Here is an 18,259-nt window from a genome sequence, read left to right as displayed (position 1 = left end):
CTTACCACCAACCTGGAGAAGTTCACCTCAGATACCACAGCTCTCTGCAGCCTTCCCTACCTTGATCTGGTTCAACACCTGTGCAATCTCAGTGAGATTGGGTGGTTCACAGCTATTTGGAGGATCAGCCTCAAGAACCGTGGTCCCAGAGATATCCAACATCCTAGCCAGAGGGTCAGCTTTAAACAGCTACTCAAATTAGCCAGCCCAGTGGCTCACAACTGCAGTGACATCCGTAAGGACCATTCCATCAGCCAACCTGACTGTGACTATATGCTTAATGCTTTGATACCTCTGTAACCAGATTGTGGATCACTAGACCATAGGTGGTGTGTCACTTGGTCACAGATTCCTCTAACAAACGCCTCCTTATCTGCCCTCAGAGCCCTCGCAGCCATCCTTCTTAGTTCCCAGTGCAGACCAGAGTTGCCATCAAGCCATGTGGTGTGACTCCTATTAATGATATTCAGAGTGCCCTGAGGAAAGAAACACCTCCCTCTGGGAACACCAGCAACAACAACACAACCTTCAGCAGCTTTCAGAGTCTTGTCATGGAAGGTTTCCCACATCACATTAGGATTGTCAGTCACACTCAAGTCCATAAATTCCTTATACAAACTTCATGCAAACTCATCAGAAACAGCCTGATCTTGGAGTCTGGCAAGGTCCAGTCTCATTTTTCTAGTAGGCAGTAGCCTACTGGACATAAACTGGATTTTCAAAGTAGTAAGAAGTCTGTGGTTAGAATTCATGAACTGGGCACTTCTGTAGACCATGCAGTTTTGTAAGAGCCTCCAGCATCTGCTCGCAAGGATGTGATTGATCTCCTTCACCACACCACCAGTATTGGAGTACCAAGTCCAACAATACGGCTCAGGGTACTAGAAACAGGATCCAGTGATCCGCAGCCTCCTGACCTTTTGCAAATCCAGCATAGAGCATCTTTCACCATGTTCATCAGACCCATGGGGACCGAGACAATTCTATTAGCCAGCCCTGTTAGTGTCAGTGGTTGCATTGAAGTCACCCATGACCAGAGAAGTGTCACCTCGTGGGCTGCCATAAACCTCAGAGACAAGTTGCAAATAAAATTTCTCCTTCACTGAAACATCACTCACCATGATCTGAGCATAAACTGAGACAATAGACAACGCACACAGAGAGTGCCTTATTCTGTGTCTTGTAATATACTTGTTGAAAGTAGTGATATATGGACACTATTGGAAGGAGCTGATCTGCTACAGCAACAGCTACTCCCTGAGTATGACAGCCATTAGAGCAACCAGACCAATAAAAGGTGTACCCAACTACAGAGATCTGGTCAGTCCCAGGTCTGCACACCTCAGAGTGTATTGCCACTGAAATGCGGAGTTTACACAGCTCCTCCGACAGCAGAGGAAGATGATCATCATGCCAGAGAGACAAGACATTACACCCACCTACCTGGATGGGGTGTCTCAAATTGGGATCTGAGTGCTGCTGTGAAGCAGGCAACGTCTCAGCACCACACCAGCTCTGATCCCTGACAGGCCTGACCCCATTGACTCTCCTCTAATGGTCTTGAATCTTCTGTGGATGGGGCTCCTGAAGGCTTTCCCCATCCCCTTCATAATGCAAGCGCAGCAAAGCTACTCCTGTGGAGAGCAGAAATTAATCCTATCTGTCATATCAGAGCTGCATGAAGTTTTTTTACAGTGGCTGGAGTGCCAATCCCACCACCAACCCCCATGATTTCCTTACAATTTGGAGGACCTCTTGCAAGGCCAGAAGCAGTTTAATGTCTTAACTAGAACACAAAAAGTTGTGTTTTACATATATTTATATACTAGCAAAATACCCGTGCTTTGCAGCGGCGAAGTACTGCTTTAAAATTTTAAATAATAAACTGAGGGAAAATGTACCAATAATTATTTGTTAAGGATCTCTTTGTATACCATGTTGTCAGTTCGCTCCTCCGGTTGTAATATGACCAAGCTGTGTGCTGAGCTTACTCTTGAGCATGCAACGTATAGTTGGCCATGTGAAAAGCAATCTTGCCTCAAATCAATGCAAACCTTTTGTAGGGTCTGTACCTGAGACTTATTCATTGTCATTGTGAAGCAGAGCCTTACTGGAAATTGGAGGAGTTTGAATTGAAATCGGAGATCAGAGGGTATAATGGGGATGCGAGGAATACAAACTCTCTCCCCTGAGCCACCGCCAGTAAAAATAGTTGCCTCAATTAGGTTCTTTTGCAGGTATGTGACCTGAAGTCTCGTGCCATTACAGAGTTTCGATGGCTGTAAGTTTCTCAGTAACATTATTGGTATATATATATATATATATATATATATATATATATATATATATATATTTATATATATATATATATATATATATATATATATATATATATATATATATATATATATATATATATATATATATATATATATAAAATATAGCTGTACCCGGCCATGCTTTGCTGTAGCTCAGTCTGGTTAAATGGAAAAGAAAGAAAAGAGAAAGCGCACGTTTCTAATATGTTTAATTTCACAATGCTTGTGGGTATACAATATTTTTTGTTGTTCCATTGTCTGTGCAGAATGTTAGACTGAATAATATTGTTAAGTTCGTAGACGTCTTTGTTTTTGGCCGCAAGAATAGTTCGTTCACTCAGCCAATCGTGATTCTTATAATTGGTTTGAATATTGGGAAATACTTTTTCAACCAATTCTTCTTTTGATGTCACTAAATTACAGAAGTTATGAGGCAATGAAATTCGTCCTGAGGTCGGATCAACCGGCACCTTTCCGTTCCCAATTTCCAGATTTCTCCAACCTCGTTATTGACAGTTTGCATTATTTGATCGTAAATGCCTTTTTGCTGAAGCGTTAGCTTAGGAATATTTGATTGCACATACGACGAAAGATCACCCGTGTTGTAATTTTGTTCACGACACAATTCTACATCGAACGAAGCAGCAGCAGATCAATTCAGTGATGGCATTCCCAATTGATTGAGAACTTTGTTCACGATTTCTAAGCACAAATCTTCAATCATTATCAACGCTTATTTGTAGATTTCTGCTGTGAAATCCATGTTTATATTTGAATTTTACTTGCATATTCGACGGAAAATATCTTCAGCCATGTGCGATTTATATTTCTCCCATAACTGTGTTGGAGATGAAGAAGAGCAGGCAGTCAATATGATTGCAAACAATGCACGAATTTGATTTGGATGTGACCTGTTGCACGCGTCATTAATGTATACATCCCAGTGTCGGTCGTTCTCCAATAAATTCACAGCTTGACCTGTACTTCGGAAAGTGGCATGTGTGACGCCGTTGACAATTCTCAATTGCTGGAAAGACGTTGGACCGGGCACATTTACCAACAGCATGTGAACAAAGAAGCATTCATCTTGATTGGGATACACGGTGTACGGTCTGTCTATCGTAGTTTCTTTGAATATGCCAGGTTGTCCGTTGACTCGCTCTCCTCGTTTGCGTTGTTCAAATGATTGTCTACTCGCATTCCATGTGTAATAAGTAGGCACTTCCGAATACAGCAGTGTTTTCGCAAACACGTCATTTTGACATAACGTAATGAAAGCAGTTAACGTTGTAGCCGGTGGATTCAGGGCTATTTGTTGCACATTTGCAGCTGTGAAATAAACGCGTTGTCCATTTTCTAGATGTACTGCTAAGTGAACAACATCTGGACTTCGTTCATGTATGGGAAATGAAAGACTTCGCCATACAGTTTCATTGCTGCTTATGTATCTTCCAGCCTAATACTGTGCGATTTCATCGATATGTATAACCGTATTCCTATCACTTCTTTCTGGTTGCACGCCAAAAACTGCCATGTTGCTGCCTTTATTCACGTACTTACAAATGTATTTGATCAAAACATTGAAACAGAATCGTAAAATATTTAGTATAGCGTGTGTTGCTTTTACGTCCAACAGATGGCGCTGTGTTTTCAAAAAAAGCATGTTTTTACCTGTCACAGGTGTGATATCTATATAATATGTATATAAAAACACGCGCGTATTCGAATGCAACGTTGTGTCAAAATTTCAAAGCAATCGGTGAAGAACTTTCGGAAATTTAAGGTTTTGAACAAACGAACATTTACATTTTTTATATATATCACTTGGGTCAATACCTAAAGAAATACACACAGCAAATGCAATTGAGAATACACCAGAATCTGTATGATTTAATTGTTGGTGTGCGTCTTCATAAACTATGGGAGGTTTGTAAGGAAACAAAGCATGAAGGAAACGAAGCTGCTCTTCGGTGAGGTTGAATTTTTTATCAGCGTTTAAACTGTCATAGACATGAATTACAGCACCATCATAATAGGTACACACCCAGTGAGTCACTCGTTCAGTAGCTGCAGAAGGTAATATTTGAATATGTTTTGCATTTTGTGGAATGGGCAATATGTCAGGAGTCCACATTAGCAAAACCTTTTGAGGTTGGAAATTGTATGCGCAGCTAAAATTTCTTTGAATTTGCTCATGTGATCTGTTGATAATTAATCATTATTTACCAACTCATTCATTGCAAAATCTGACTGTGGTAAGATCACTCCTTCCATAACACTAAACACAAACACTAAGTAGACACTAACACTAAAAAACGGCAACACCGCCGAGAAGAACACTAAATAAGATAAAGTAAAAGTCTACTAAACTTCTTTATTATAACTGCTTTATTGTAGCAGGTGAGGGGACGCTGGCGCATGCTTGTTGTCGCTGCTCCTCCCTGTTAACAACATGTTTTGCAAAATTCGCCTTAATTCTGCACTTTCTTATGCTTGTTTTATTTCGTTTATTGTATATATAGTTCGTGGATACAGCTGACTCGAATTGCTTGGATTTGGCTTAATATTTACAGATTTTATGGACTCCACTTTACTGGGTACAGCTGAGTCTGTGGATTACGGGACGAGACCTATGAACATTTCTTTGTACCTGGCGATCTAGCACCTCGGGATGATCTGTCTCCGTGATTATATTCGCTATGCTGATCTGCTCCCGTTTCATCTTACAGTACTCTACGACCTGGAACTGATCTGATGTTCATACTAACCTGGCTTATGGCTTCGGGGCGATCACGCCTGAAATTACCAAGCGTTACTGTTTATGGCTGTTTATTGGAACATCCAAATCCTGCTTTCTCCTCCTGCTGTGCTTTCTGCTGCTTGCTATCTCCGCTCACCTACGCTACCACACCCGCCTGTCCTACTGGCTGCGTTGTGCTGTGCTGCTTCTACACTGCTATCAGCTAAGTATCACTCACTATTTTAGCACTTTGAGTACTGAGAAAAGCGCTATATAAATGAAATGAATTATTATTATTTATTATTAAACACTAAAGTACAAAAACGAAATAGAAAGTAACACTAAACCGCAACACCACCTGGGAACACCGGCACACCGCGTCTACTAAACACTAAGAAACACTAAAGGAACAAATACTAATCAGTAAGTACCGCGTCTACTAAACAGTAAATCAGTAAAGGAGAAAGGACGGCAAGACGGCGTCAACTGCGGAGCTCAGCTCGGAGCGAAATGAAGTGAATGAAATGAGGTGAATGGGAGGGGAGATGATCACGTGACTCCAACACCCACCTTAACTCTCCGTCCCTCCACAAACACACAAACACAACCACACGGATCCCAACTCTCCTTTATATGTATAGATACAGTATATATTCTATGCATCCACATTATGGTCTGAACAAACACCAGAATGACAAAAAAGTAAGAATATTTCTGAAAGACAGATCTTTATTTGTACTCAGGAAGATATTTGGCTTTTAACAGAAGCTCTTCAAATAGAAGAAAGCATTTAATGATTAACTTCCATTTTGTATCAGCTATTGGTAGTTTCAACTATTGGCAGAGAAAAAAAAATACTTTTGGCAGTGATAAGGAACCAATCATTATTTGTATCCGTCATGTACATTATTCTATGTAACCCTTTAAGTTGCAAGTACATGAAAACACTTCTCTGAATTAGCCTAATGCATTTCTTTTACATTTTCTGGAATGGATGCAATTAATTGCTATAGGTTTAAAATATCCTGTTAACTGTGTTTTATGCCTCGCGCTGTAACAAAGTATGCTTAAGTCTCTCATAATGATTGCAATATCTACACAATCCTGAATGATGCTTCCCAATCTGAAATGAACAAATAATTTAACACAGTATGTTCCATAAGACACATCAATATAATGCTTTCCCTTTTTATTATTTCTTCCCAAGTATTTAACAGATTCTATAAAGATGCTTGCCCTTATTCCTAGCATTTTCCACAAATCAAAAAAAAAATCATATCAACAAACTCTTAATAATTGATACACAATACATGTAAATCTACATTAGTATGTTTAATAGCTTTTTTTTTAGCCAATCAACTTTCTCATTCCTGTTTGTTGAAAAGGCAATATATTATTTATGGGTTGTTTCACTTTAATTAGTTGTTGTTCACCTTGAATTATTAGTTATTGTGATTGGCCTGTGCTGAGTTGGAACTTGGCCATTCATGGGTAGTGACAGCGTCTTAACAGTAGAGTTGGAGCTTCATTTGTAAATGTGAAAGTTTGCATAATTATATATAAAGTAAGTGGAATTTAATTGTTTGCCCTTAAAGTATATTGTTTATGTGTTTAAATTTGTAATTTGGATATACAGTATTGTGGTAAGCTGCCCGGACACAGACAGACGGACACCATATTAAAGTCCACCACACATTTATTATTCATAATAAGTCCAGTAAAGTGCACAAACCCAGTGCCGAAGCACCAATCACCCCTTCAAGTCCTGGCCACAACACTATGCCTTTCTCAGTCTCTTGGCCCGCCTCCACTCCTCTCCAACATGCTTCGTCTTCTTCCTCCCGACTCTCGCTCCTGACTGGAGGGAGGCGGCCCCTTTTATGTGCCCTGGATGGGCTCCAGGTGTATCCTCAGGGCCTCCATAGCCACACCCCTGTGTGGTGGAAGCTCCCAAGGTGAAGCCGGAAGTCCACTGGGTGCCATCAAGTCTCTTCCCCCCAGTACTTCCCGGTGTGGCGGAAGTACTGAGGGCCAACACTCCCAAGGCATCGGGGCACCCCCTGGCGGTGACCACGGGCCCCTACAGGGTTGAGCTTCCAAGCTCTGTACCCGTGGTCTCCAAAGCCACCAGGGAGGACACCCCTCGTGTCCTGGAGGAGGCACAAGCCCTCCTCCACTCCTCCTGGGCGTCCCGGCCGGGCACCACAGTATATAATATTTTAGTACAGTTTCTAAAGTATAGACGTTTTGAGGAAGTTAAAGCATAATGGATCAGATGCAATTTGTAGTTTTACACATATTGTTTGTTATAGAATTACAGTACAGTAATCCCTTCGCTACTTCGCGGTTCACTTTTCGCGGATTCACGACTTCGCGGATTTTATATGTAAGCATATCTAAATATATAATGCAGATTTTTCGCTGCTTCGCGGGTTTCTGCGGACAATGGGTCTTTTTACTTCTGGTACATGCTTCATCAGTTGGTTTGCCCAGTTGATTTCATACAAGAGATGCTATTGGCAGATGGCTGAGAAGCTACCCAATCAGAGCACGCAGTTAAGTTCCTGTGTGCTGCTGATTGGCTCAGCGACAGAGCGCTGCATTAACCAGAAAGTCTCATCTCACTCATTCAGCATTAACGTGCTCCTGCTTCAGGGGTCGTGTCCAAGCGCCAACAGAAGATGCAAATGATTGCAGAAAAGGTAAAAGTTTTGGATATGTTGAAGGAAGGGAACGGCTACACCGCTGCAGGACACATTACAGCATCAATGAGTCCACGATTCTTTTTATTTAAAAAGGAGGAAAAGCATATAAGATCTACGGCCGCAGTGTCCTTTAACCAGGGCGCAAAACGAGTTGCAAGTGGACGTGATAAGACAGTAGTCTGGATGGAATCTGCTTTAGGAATCTTTGCAACAAGGTCGACGACGTCATGACCGCCTACAAGCTGCTACGTGTACCTCGCTATACAGTAAGTGTAAACTTATCTACCGATTTCATATTGCTTAGCAGTTGTCCCTGTTATTAATAGAGTAAAGGGTGGGTTGTAAAAAATACAGGGAGGGTTTAAAAACGTCCAAATACACGTTAAATAATTAAATAAATATGGTGTCCCTACTTTGCGGAAATTCAGTTATCGCGGTCGGCCTTGGAACCTATCTCCCGTGATAAGTGAGGGATTACTGTATTACAATTTCCTTATGTATAATGTATATATGTTAAGAATGATTTACTTATTTAAGTTGAGTAAATACTTTATTGTGTAACGTTCTAGCAATTTCCTGATTTTGATGTTATCATGAGTCTGGTACACCATCTAGTGGATAAATAAAGTACCTGTTAATAACTAATGCTAACATTGAAGAATTTAATAGAAAGAAACGATGACAGCTAATTTATGTTTATTATTTAATTTACACCATACCTTCACATTTGTATAACTTTGGAAGAAAATAATAAATAGAAAATGCCGGTCCCAAGCCCGGATAAAGGAGGAGAGTTGGGCGCCGGGCTAGCAACTCGGCTCCGTAAAAATAAAAGCTATTGCTCTGGAAACAACAAGCAGAAACCAATTTTCAGATGCTTGTTGCCTGATGTGCGGAAATGCATGGGAGGAACTAAGTCTAAGTAAGTCATTTTCATCCATCTCTGACCGGATGTGTGTACTGGTTGTAATTTAATCCTCAACCAGCTTAATGCTTCACTACACTGTTAGCTCATTTTTGTGAACTCACCCATAAAAAACACATAGGCCTTTACATTGCAAACACAATACTTGTTTCACGTCAATCAGTAAATTATGTCTAGATAATGAATGACATGCTTTGATACTGTGTCTTTCTTGTATAGTCCTTCTGTGTGACCAGTCCAACTTGTCATTGCTGTAGACCCCCACTATCCACTCCCTGAAGAATGGCTGGACCAGCATACAAAGTAAAGGGATAAGAAGACCGGATTGTGTGATGGTGTGGGTCAGCTCCTTGCTCCCATTTCTGCTTTGGGAGCCTTTTGTACTTGACACTGACTGTAGTCATGACTGGGATTAGCCGAACAAATCAGGACAAACACACACAAAGCAAGGGGATGGTGAAAATAGTGCTCTAGTGCTTTTATTCAAAACAATCAAAAGAAGCAAGTGTTCAAAACTGCATTGCTCCTTATAATAATAATACCATGGTAATAGTAGTAATTAGAAAACATTATTGTACTAACAGTGTCATATCTGGTGTAAATATATATACATAGTGAAATAAATAGCCTCAACACACAGAAGAAGGTTTGGGTCAGCCACCTGTGTACTTGAGTCCTGGCTGCAAAAAGCAAAATGAGTTGCAAAGTTGGGCACGGTATTGAGTCCACCATTGACTGACTGAAAACAAGAAGTGGTCTTGGTTTTAAGGTAACTGACAGGAAATGATGTCTTCATAGCTGGAACCAGAAGTGTTGTCATCATGGCTGGAACCAGAAGTGACATGGCCAGAATCAAGCAGAATTTGCCATGTTTGATCTGCATGGATAACAGAGAAAGGATTCTTGTATCCCGCTACACCCTGACCTGGTGTGGAAATACCTTCATTTGGTGCTTTAAGCTGCCTCCCAAGCACAAGAGTGTGACTATATATATATATCTATATATATATATATATATATATATATATATATATATATATATATATATACAGTAATCCCTCCTCCATCGCGGGGGTTGCGTTCCAGAGCCACCCGCGAAATAGGAAAATCCGCGAAGTAGAAACCATATGTTTATATGTTTATTTTTATATTGTCATGCTTGGGTCACAGATTTGCGCAGAAACACAGGAGGTTGTAGAGAGACAGGAACGTTATTCAAACACTGCAAACAAACATTTGTCTCTTTTTCAAAAGTTTAAACTGTGCTCCATGACAAGACAGAGATGACAGTTCTGTCTCACAATTAAAAGAATGCAAACATATCTTCCTTTTCAAAGGAGTGCAAAGCAAGCAGTCAAAAAAAAAATCAATACGGCTTTTTGGCTTTTAAGTATGCGAAGCACCGCCGGTACAAAGCTGTTGAAGGCGGCAGCTCACACCCCCTCTGTCAGGAGCAGGAAGACAGAGAGAGAGAGATAGAGAGAGATAGCGAGAGACAGATAAAAAAAATCAATACGTGCCCTTTGAGCTTTTAAGTATGCGAAGCTCCGTGCAGCATGTCCTTCAGGAAGCAGCTGCACACAGCCCCCCTGCTCACACACCCCTACGTCAGCGCAAGAGAGAGAGAGAGAGAAAGTAAGCTGGATAGCTTCTCAGCCATCTGCCAATAGCGTCCCTTGTAATTAATCAACTGGGCAAACCAACTGAGGAAGCATGTACCAGAAATTAAAAGACCCATTGTCCGCAGAAACCCGCGAAGCAGCGAAAAATCCGCGATATATATTTAAATATGCTTACATATAAAATCCGCGATGGAGTGAAGCCGCGAAAGGCGAAGCGCGATATAGCGAGGGATCACTGTATATATATATATATATATATATATATATATATATATATATATATATATATATATATATATATATATATATATATATATATATAGTAAGAATAGACGCTGTATAGCACCTGACCCGACACAAATTGGACATGGGGGGCATGTGTAAAATAAACTGTTTATTTATTTCAGCTGGAGGGCACGTCTTCCCCATAATCCCTTCAGCCCCAACACAGTCCCAAATAAAACACAGTACAGCAAGCACTCTCTTTCCTCTCTTCCACCATCACTCCTCCTCAACAAGCTTCGTCCTCCTCCTCCCGACTCAGGCCGCTGAGTGGTGGTTGCTGGCCCCCTTTTATCAGGCACCTGGAAGTGCTCCAGGTGGTTGATTGCTGACATCCACCTCCAGTTCTGGGTAAGGCGAAACCAGTGCCCAAAAGGGGCCAGCCGCTCCTGTTGCAGCACCCTCTGGCGGTGCCTGCGGAACCCCACAGAGCTGCACAGAACTCCAACCCCCATAAACCCTTGGGGAGTCTGAGGCCCCGCTGCAACCCAGGGATGCTGCCATCTAGCGTCTAGGGGGAGATACTGGGCTTCCCACCCTTGTCCTCCTGGCAGATGTGGTGAAGGGGCGTCCTGGCCAGGCATGGACCCTGGCCATCAGTCACAATATATATCAGTATTATCAAGAGAAGAAGGCAATATTTAATTTTCGGAACAATAAATGAACTTTTTTTTAATGAAAATAAGGATATTTGGATGAAATTGTTGAATAAGCCAAATAAAGACATAATATTTCTCATTCGGGTGGTACAGTGGTAGTGCTGCTGCCTCACAGTAAGGAGACCCAGGTTCACTTCCCAGGTTCTCCTTGCATGGAGTTTGTATGTTCTCCCCATGTCTGTGTGGGTTTTCCTCCGGGTGCTCCAGATTTCTCACACAGTCCAAAGACATGCAGGTCTAAGAAACAGAAGGCAACAACTTTGATGCCAGCAGTGTGTGGTATAGCAGGTCTGTGGCTTCAAAAAAAAAGGGCCAATTTTAAATCCATAGAGCCGTGTCGCTCTCCGCGGGTGCAATTGCATGACCCCGGGGAGTTAATGAGGTAGTTGGAGCGAGTTGCACCTGCAAGTGCGGGTGTGATCATTCTCAATTGCTTCATTGGCTTCCTGCGGCGTGTGATTAAGGCACTGCGCCCACGGAGACGTGAGGGTATAAATACAGGTCGGCACAAGGAAAAAGGAGAGAGATCAAAGACGAGAGGGAAAAGAATCGAAAGTGAAGGAGGTTAAAGGACAGGAAAGTCAGGCTTGGGAATGACGATCTGGCCACCAGGAAGGAAGAAACAGCACGAGTTGGGCCCCCGTTAAGGAGTGTTAGCTGTGGCGCTCTAGGGGCTAGTTTGCCCCACTGAACATTTCGGTGGAGTGTGGCAAGCAAGGTAGGTGCCCTCCCTAGTCTTCTGAGGTGAGAACACGTGAGTGCAAAGGAAGAAGGGATGAGAGCCGACCTCGGACGGTCAGGCCGTGATGCCTGGAGGCAGCCAAGACGGAGGAGCTCGTGGCTGTTGAGTCTCCGCCGGTTATGTGAGCAATGGGGAGAAAGAGAAGGAGGTGGGATGAGATCAGGAGGAGTCGACTACATTTTAACCTTGGATTTTTAAAGGATTTATTTATTGATTATTTTAATGCCCACTTTTTACTGATTTTTTAATGGATTTATATATGTACTGTTTTGAACGCTGCACAATTGACACTTTTGTTGGTTTTACTTTTTTTTAATGGTTTTTAAAAGCACTTGAGCACATTTTCCACCATCCTCTGGCATCATCAGTAAATTGTCCTCATATGTAAGCTCATCTCGGTCATAACTATTGATGGTGTTGGTTCAGCAGACTCTCATGTGGAAAGATGGGAGTCTGTAGGGGACCAGCACCATCACACAGTGCACAGACATTACCCTCAAATGTTGGCAAAAATGGTGCAAAACAGCACCAGCAGGTATCAATGAACAGGAGATGGTGCAGAAAAACATTACCTATGGCAAAATCTGTGTAAACGGTGTGTGATAAATTATTGTACTGTGCAAAATATATCCCTAACATCCATCCATCCATTTTCCAACCCGCTGAATCCGAACACAGGGTCACGGGGGTCTGCTGGAGCCAATCCCAGCCAACACAGGGCACAAGGCAGGAACCAATCCTGGGCAGGGTGCCAACCCACCGCAGGACACACACAAACACACCCCACACACCAAGCACACACTAGGGTCAATTTAGAATCGCCAATCCACCTAACCTGCATGTCTTTGGACTGTGGGAGGAAACCGGAGCACCCGGAGGAAACCCACGCAGACACGGGGAGAACATGCAAACTCCACGCAGGGAGGACCCGGGAAGCGAACCCAGGTCCCCAGATCTCTCAACTGCGAGGCAGCAGTGCTACCCACTACGCCACCGTGCCGCCCCATATCCCTAACAACTTTTAGAAATATTGTGTGCACTTAAATAAGCAGTGTATTACATTGTTATAATAATTAATGAAATCAAAAAAGTTTAAGACCCAAAACATCAACTGTGAAATGTAGTGTTACTTTGCCTGTATTGAACCTTGCATTTTCCCTGTGATTGTGTGCCAAAAGAGACCAAAGATTAATTACTGCCGTATACAAATCTCCAACAGTAGGCTTGGAGCAGCACTAACTCGTTGTATAATCATGTACCCATTCAAACTCTTCAGTGATGTACAACCCCTGGAAATTTAGCCTCAGAATTTTTGTATTTTGTGTGTTACATATTTTAAAATCAGAATCAAATACATTAATCTTTCCAAGTATTTGACATACACACGTGGGTGTCTGTATGTATCCGCATCTTGGTGCAGTGAAAAGATGTACTATTTACATTGTTGCAATGATGTCTGATTATGGGCTGCATCAGGAGTGGGCAGGAGGAGGAGTATAGGGACCTAATCAATGACCTTGTTAAATGGTGCGACTCAAACCACCTACACCTGAACACCAGCAAAACCAAGGAGCTGGTGGTGGATTTTCGGAGACTCAGGCCCCTCCTGGACCCCGTGATCATCAGAGGTGACCGTGTGCAGAGGGTGCAGACCTATAAATACCTGGGAGTGCAGCTGGATGATAAATTGGACTGGACTGCCAATACTGATGCTCTGTGTAAGAAAGGACAGTCGGCTATACTTCCTTAGAAGACTGGCATCCTTCAACATCTGCAATAAGATGCTGCAGATGTTCTATCGGACAGTTGTGGGGAGTGCCCTCTTCTACGCAGTGGTGTGCTGGGGAGGCAGCATAAAGAAGAAGGATGCCTCATGGCTGGACAAACTGGTGAGGAAGGCAGGCTCTATTGTAGGCATGGAGCTGGACAGTTTGACATCAGAGGAGCAGCTTCAGCGACAGACTGCTGTCAATGTCCTGCTCCACTGACAAACTGAGGAGATCGTTCCTCCCCCACACTATGTGACTTTTCAATTTCACCCCATAGGTAAACGTTAACATTGTGCAAAGTTGTTGTCTGTTTTACCTGCATTTTTTATTACTCTTTAACTTAATATTGTTTCTTTATGAGTATGCTGCTGCTGGAGTATGTGACTTTCCCCTTGGGATTAATAAAGTATCTATCTATCTATCTATCTATCTATCTATCTATCTATCTATCTATCTATCTATCTATCTATCTATCTATCTATCTATCTATCTATCTATCTATCTATCTATCTATCTACAGTATATATATATATATGTATATAGTAAAGGTCAGCCCTGACACAGACAGATGTAGGACACGGGTTCAAAGCACACAGGTCTTTTATTTTCTTTTTCCTCCTTGTGGAAACGTCTTCCTCTTTCCCACATGCACAACAACACAGTCCCTAACACAGCACAAACAATATCCTATCCTATCCTATCCTATCCTATCCTATCCTATCCTATCCTATCCTATCCTATCCTATCCTATCCTATCCTATCCTCTCCTCTCCTCTCCTCTCCTCTCCTCTCCTCTCCTCTCCTCTCCTCTCCTCCAAGTTCTGGCTCTTGGATTAACAACTGCTGCCTCCTTTTATAACATTGCCGGAAGTGCTCCAGGTGCTCGTTGACCTACTTCCCGCAGCACTTCTGGATGTGGCAGAAAACCCGCCCAAGAGGCATCAACAACTGTTGCAGCACCCCCTAATCCCAACAAAGCTGTAACTAACTCCAACTCCCATGAAGCCCTGTGGGAGTCCGAGGCACCACTACAACCCAGGGGGGCTGCCATCCAGCGGTCCGGGGAAGGTAACCCTCTGAATATGATGGCTCCCCCGGTCCTTTCAGTGTGGAGGTGTCCTGGCCGGGCAAGGGTCCCGACCGTCTGCCACAATATATATATGTACACAGTATATACAGTATACTGACCTACCCACCTAAATAAAAGGATAAATGTATGTGTCAGTCCTGTTGTTTTGCCTCATTCAATAGATCATGCTTTAGACTCGACTGCTTTTTTGAAATCCATAACTGTCGTGTAAGAGAGGCATATGCATTGCATGGTGCACTGCAAATGTTAATGTTGAGGTCTATGTTGGTTACTTGGATTTCAACCCACTTTAGACACATAGCACAGCTTGTATATGTGTGTGTGTATGTATTATTCATAGAGCTCCAAATACCGGACACAACAAGGCTATACATGGTCCCAGGTTCAAATGAGCTTTTTATTCTTTATTTTCATTCTCCTCACTAGGCTTCTTTACCACAGAATAACAAGATGTAATTCACTACTTTTTGTTCTCTGCACCTCCACTCAAGGGGAGCTTCATCTCTTTCTGCCCATGAGTCTGACTACTCTTGCCAAGGAAGATAGGCTTCTTTTAAAATAGACCCAGAAGTATTTCCAATACATCTCTTGCATACATTGTAAACACTTCTTGTTCATGCAGAAGAGGGCAGGAAAGCTGCCTCCCAATAGATCCTTCCAGTAGCCCCAGAGGTTTCTTACAGGACTGAAATGAAGGGATTGTGTTAAAAATGCTTTAGTTGCCTCACATTTTTATGCAATCGTTTTGTTCACCCCACTGAATTAAAGCTGAAAGTCTGCACTTCAACTGCATCTGAGTTGTTTCATTTAAAATTCATTGTGGTAATGTACAGAACCAAAATTAGAAAAAAGTCGTCTCTGTCCAAATATTTATGGACCTAACTGTAAGTGTGTAAACCTCTGTGCTTTGGAAGCTCCAGGTTTACACCAATGCCAAATTAATTACAAAGGTGGCAGACATTTGACAGTCATAACTAAACATAATGAGGTGCTACTTTCTCTCTGGATATAAAAGCCCCCTTCGTAGGGGCCGTAGTCTTTGGTGGACAGTCACTGAAAAAATGAAGAGAGAGGAGCATTCTGCTGATGTGAGAAACAAAGTTATTGAAATGCACAAGGTTGCAGGAAATAACTATAAAAATATCAAGAGTTTGAATGTCCCATTGCGCACTGCTGGACTGATCATCAGAAAGTGGAAGGTTCATCACAGCACCCTGATTCTTACTAGAACAGGCCGTCCCTCAAAACTGAACATCAGAGTTAGACATCAACTGGAGAGAGAGGAAGCTAGAAATCCCACCGTCACTCTCAGATGTTTACAATGCTTTTTGGCTGAAACTGGAGTGAAGGAGCAGGGGTCCACAATTTCAAGAGCTCTCCATTAAGCAGGCCTCTACAGGAGAGTGGAAAGAAAGAAGCCATTCCTTAAGATGGTCCACATAAAAGCACATATGGCGTTTTTCCAGTTAAATGTGGGGAGAAGGTTTTATGGTCAAATGAAATCAAAATAGAACTTTTCTCAGACTTCAAACAGGTACAGAATCTGTGGTGTAAAACAAACACTGCCAATGCCACAAGAAACACCAGATCTAAAGTGGAATATGGTAGTGGCAGCATCTTGCTATGGGGATGTTTTTCATATACTGGGACTGAGAATCTAGTCAAAGTTGAAGGGACAATAGATGGGCACAAATACCACACAATATTGCAGGAGAACTCGTTCCAGTCTGCTATGAATTTAAAGCTCAGGAGAAGATTCATCTTTCAAGATGACAATGACCCTAAGCATTAGACCAAAGTGACACTGGGATGGCTCAAAAACAGGCAGGTGAATGTTTCGGAATGGCCAAGTCAAAGCCTTGATCTTAACCCTGTTGAGAATCTGGGGCACTGTTTGAAAACCGCTGTTCAGAGATGCCATTTCACCAACATAGAGGGTACCTAGAAATAATGCCAAGAAGAATAGGGAAGAATCATGACTGAGCAATGTGCAGAACTGGGGCATATTTACATACCCCAAAAAAATGAAGGCTGTTACTACAGCAAAAAGGTTCTTGACAAAGTATGAATGTGTTTGGCTTGAATACTTAGGCAAACAATCACTTTGGAGTTTTTCTGTAGTTATTATTTAGTTATTTAGTTATTTGGAGTTTGATAACGTTTTGTTACAACACAAGAGTTCACATTAAAAATACCAAATGGATAAATATGTGGACAAATCTTTTGTCATGCAGAAAATTAGGATGACTTTTAAAAGGATTGAATACTTTTGCACATCACTATATGTTTGTGAAAGGGCTTGGTGGTAATTATTTTTACCAGTATTTTCACTTAATTCTGAAATGATCACAGGGCTGAAGTTAGGTACGCATTCGGCTGGCATTTTATTCACTCCTAGCTACTCCCAGTATAAGCTTGCAGTCAGCTACTTATTCACAAAGCTTTTGTAAACCAGCTTCTTATTCTATTATAACAGCAAGGCAAAATATTCTACAGTGTGTACATTAATCGGCATCATTACAGACTGATCCATTATTTGAAAAAATAAATATTCCACATTTTGGTCCTGCACGGGTCAAAATTGTTAAACTCTAATTTAACAAATGAATCTGTCCTGGACAAGTTTATATATGTCAGTGTCACAAAACTATGAAAATTAAGGTGGCCCAACGTCATTTAACACTTTACAGTGCCCATTAAATATCACAGTAAATCCCATTTATCTGATATTGAAGTGGGAATACTTTGTCAGTTTCACCCCGGTACTCACACTGGGCATAACAAAACTCCGCTGCATCTTAAAAAAACACATCTGCCTTTTCACAAAACTGTGAAAGGTAAGGTGGCCCAATATGATGTAACTGACCCATGCAGGCCCTAAATGTTAAATGTTTAGCTTTTCAAAGAATTGACACGTTTAGTCAATTAATATACATGTTATAGATGTGCAAGCATTGCGGTTAGGACTTTGCACTTTCAACCCTTTGTTCGTGGGTTCAAGTCCTGAGACTGACACTGTGTGACCCTGAGCAAGTCACTTCACCTGTCTGTGCGGCGCGGTGCGGGGTCGTCTGGCATAATAAATCTAACTAGTAGTAACTAAATGTTATGTTGCATAAAGACGTCAATCGTAAATGTTGAATATTTTGTAGAATAAGTAACAGTTTTGCAAATACTGTGTGAACAAGTACAGCTGCGGGTTGCAAGCAAGAATGTAGATGGGACCGAATAAGAAGTCAGCCAAAATACATACCTAACTTCAGCCTTGTGTTCATTACAGACTCAAGGGTAGACTCTATTAAATAGTAATAATTACCACCAAGTCCTTTCGCAAACGTATGGTGCAGAAAAAAATTATACAGTAATCCCTTGCTACTTCGCGGTTCACTTTTCGCGGATTCACGACT

The sequence above is a fragment of the Erpetoichthys calabaricus genome, chromosome 1 (genome assembly GCF_900747795.2).
Source record: "Erpetoichthys calabaricus chromosome 1, fErpCal1.3, whole genome shotgun sequence".
NCBI lineage: Eukaryota > Metazoa > Chordata > Cladistia > Polypteriformes > Polypteridae > Erpetoichthys > Erpetoichthys calabaricus.
This window is presented reverse-complemented; position numbering follows the sequence as displayed.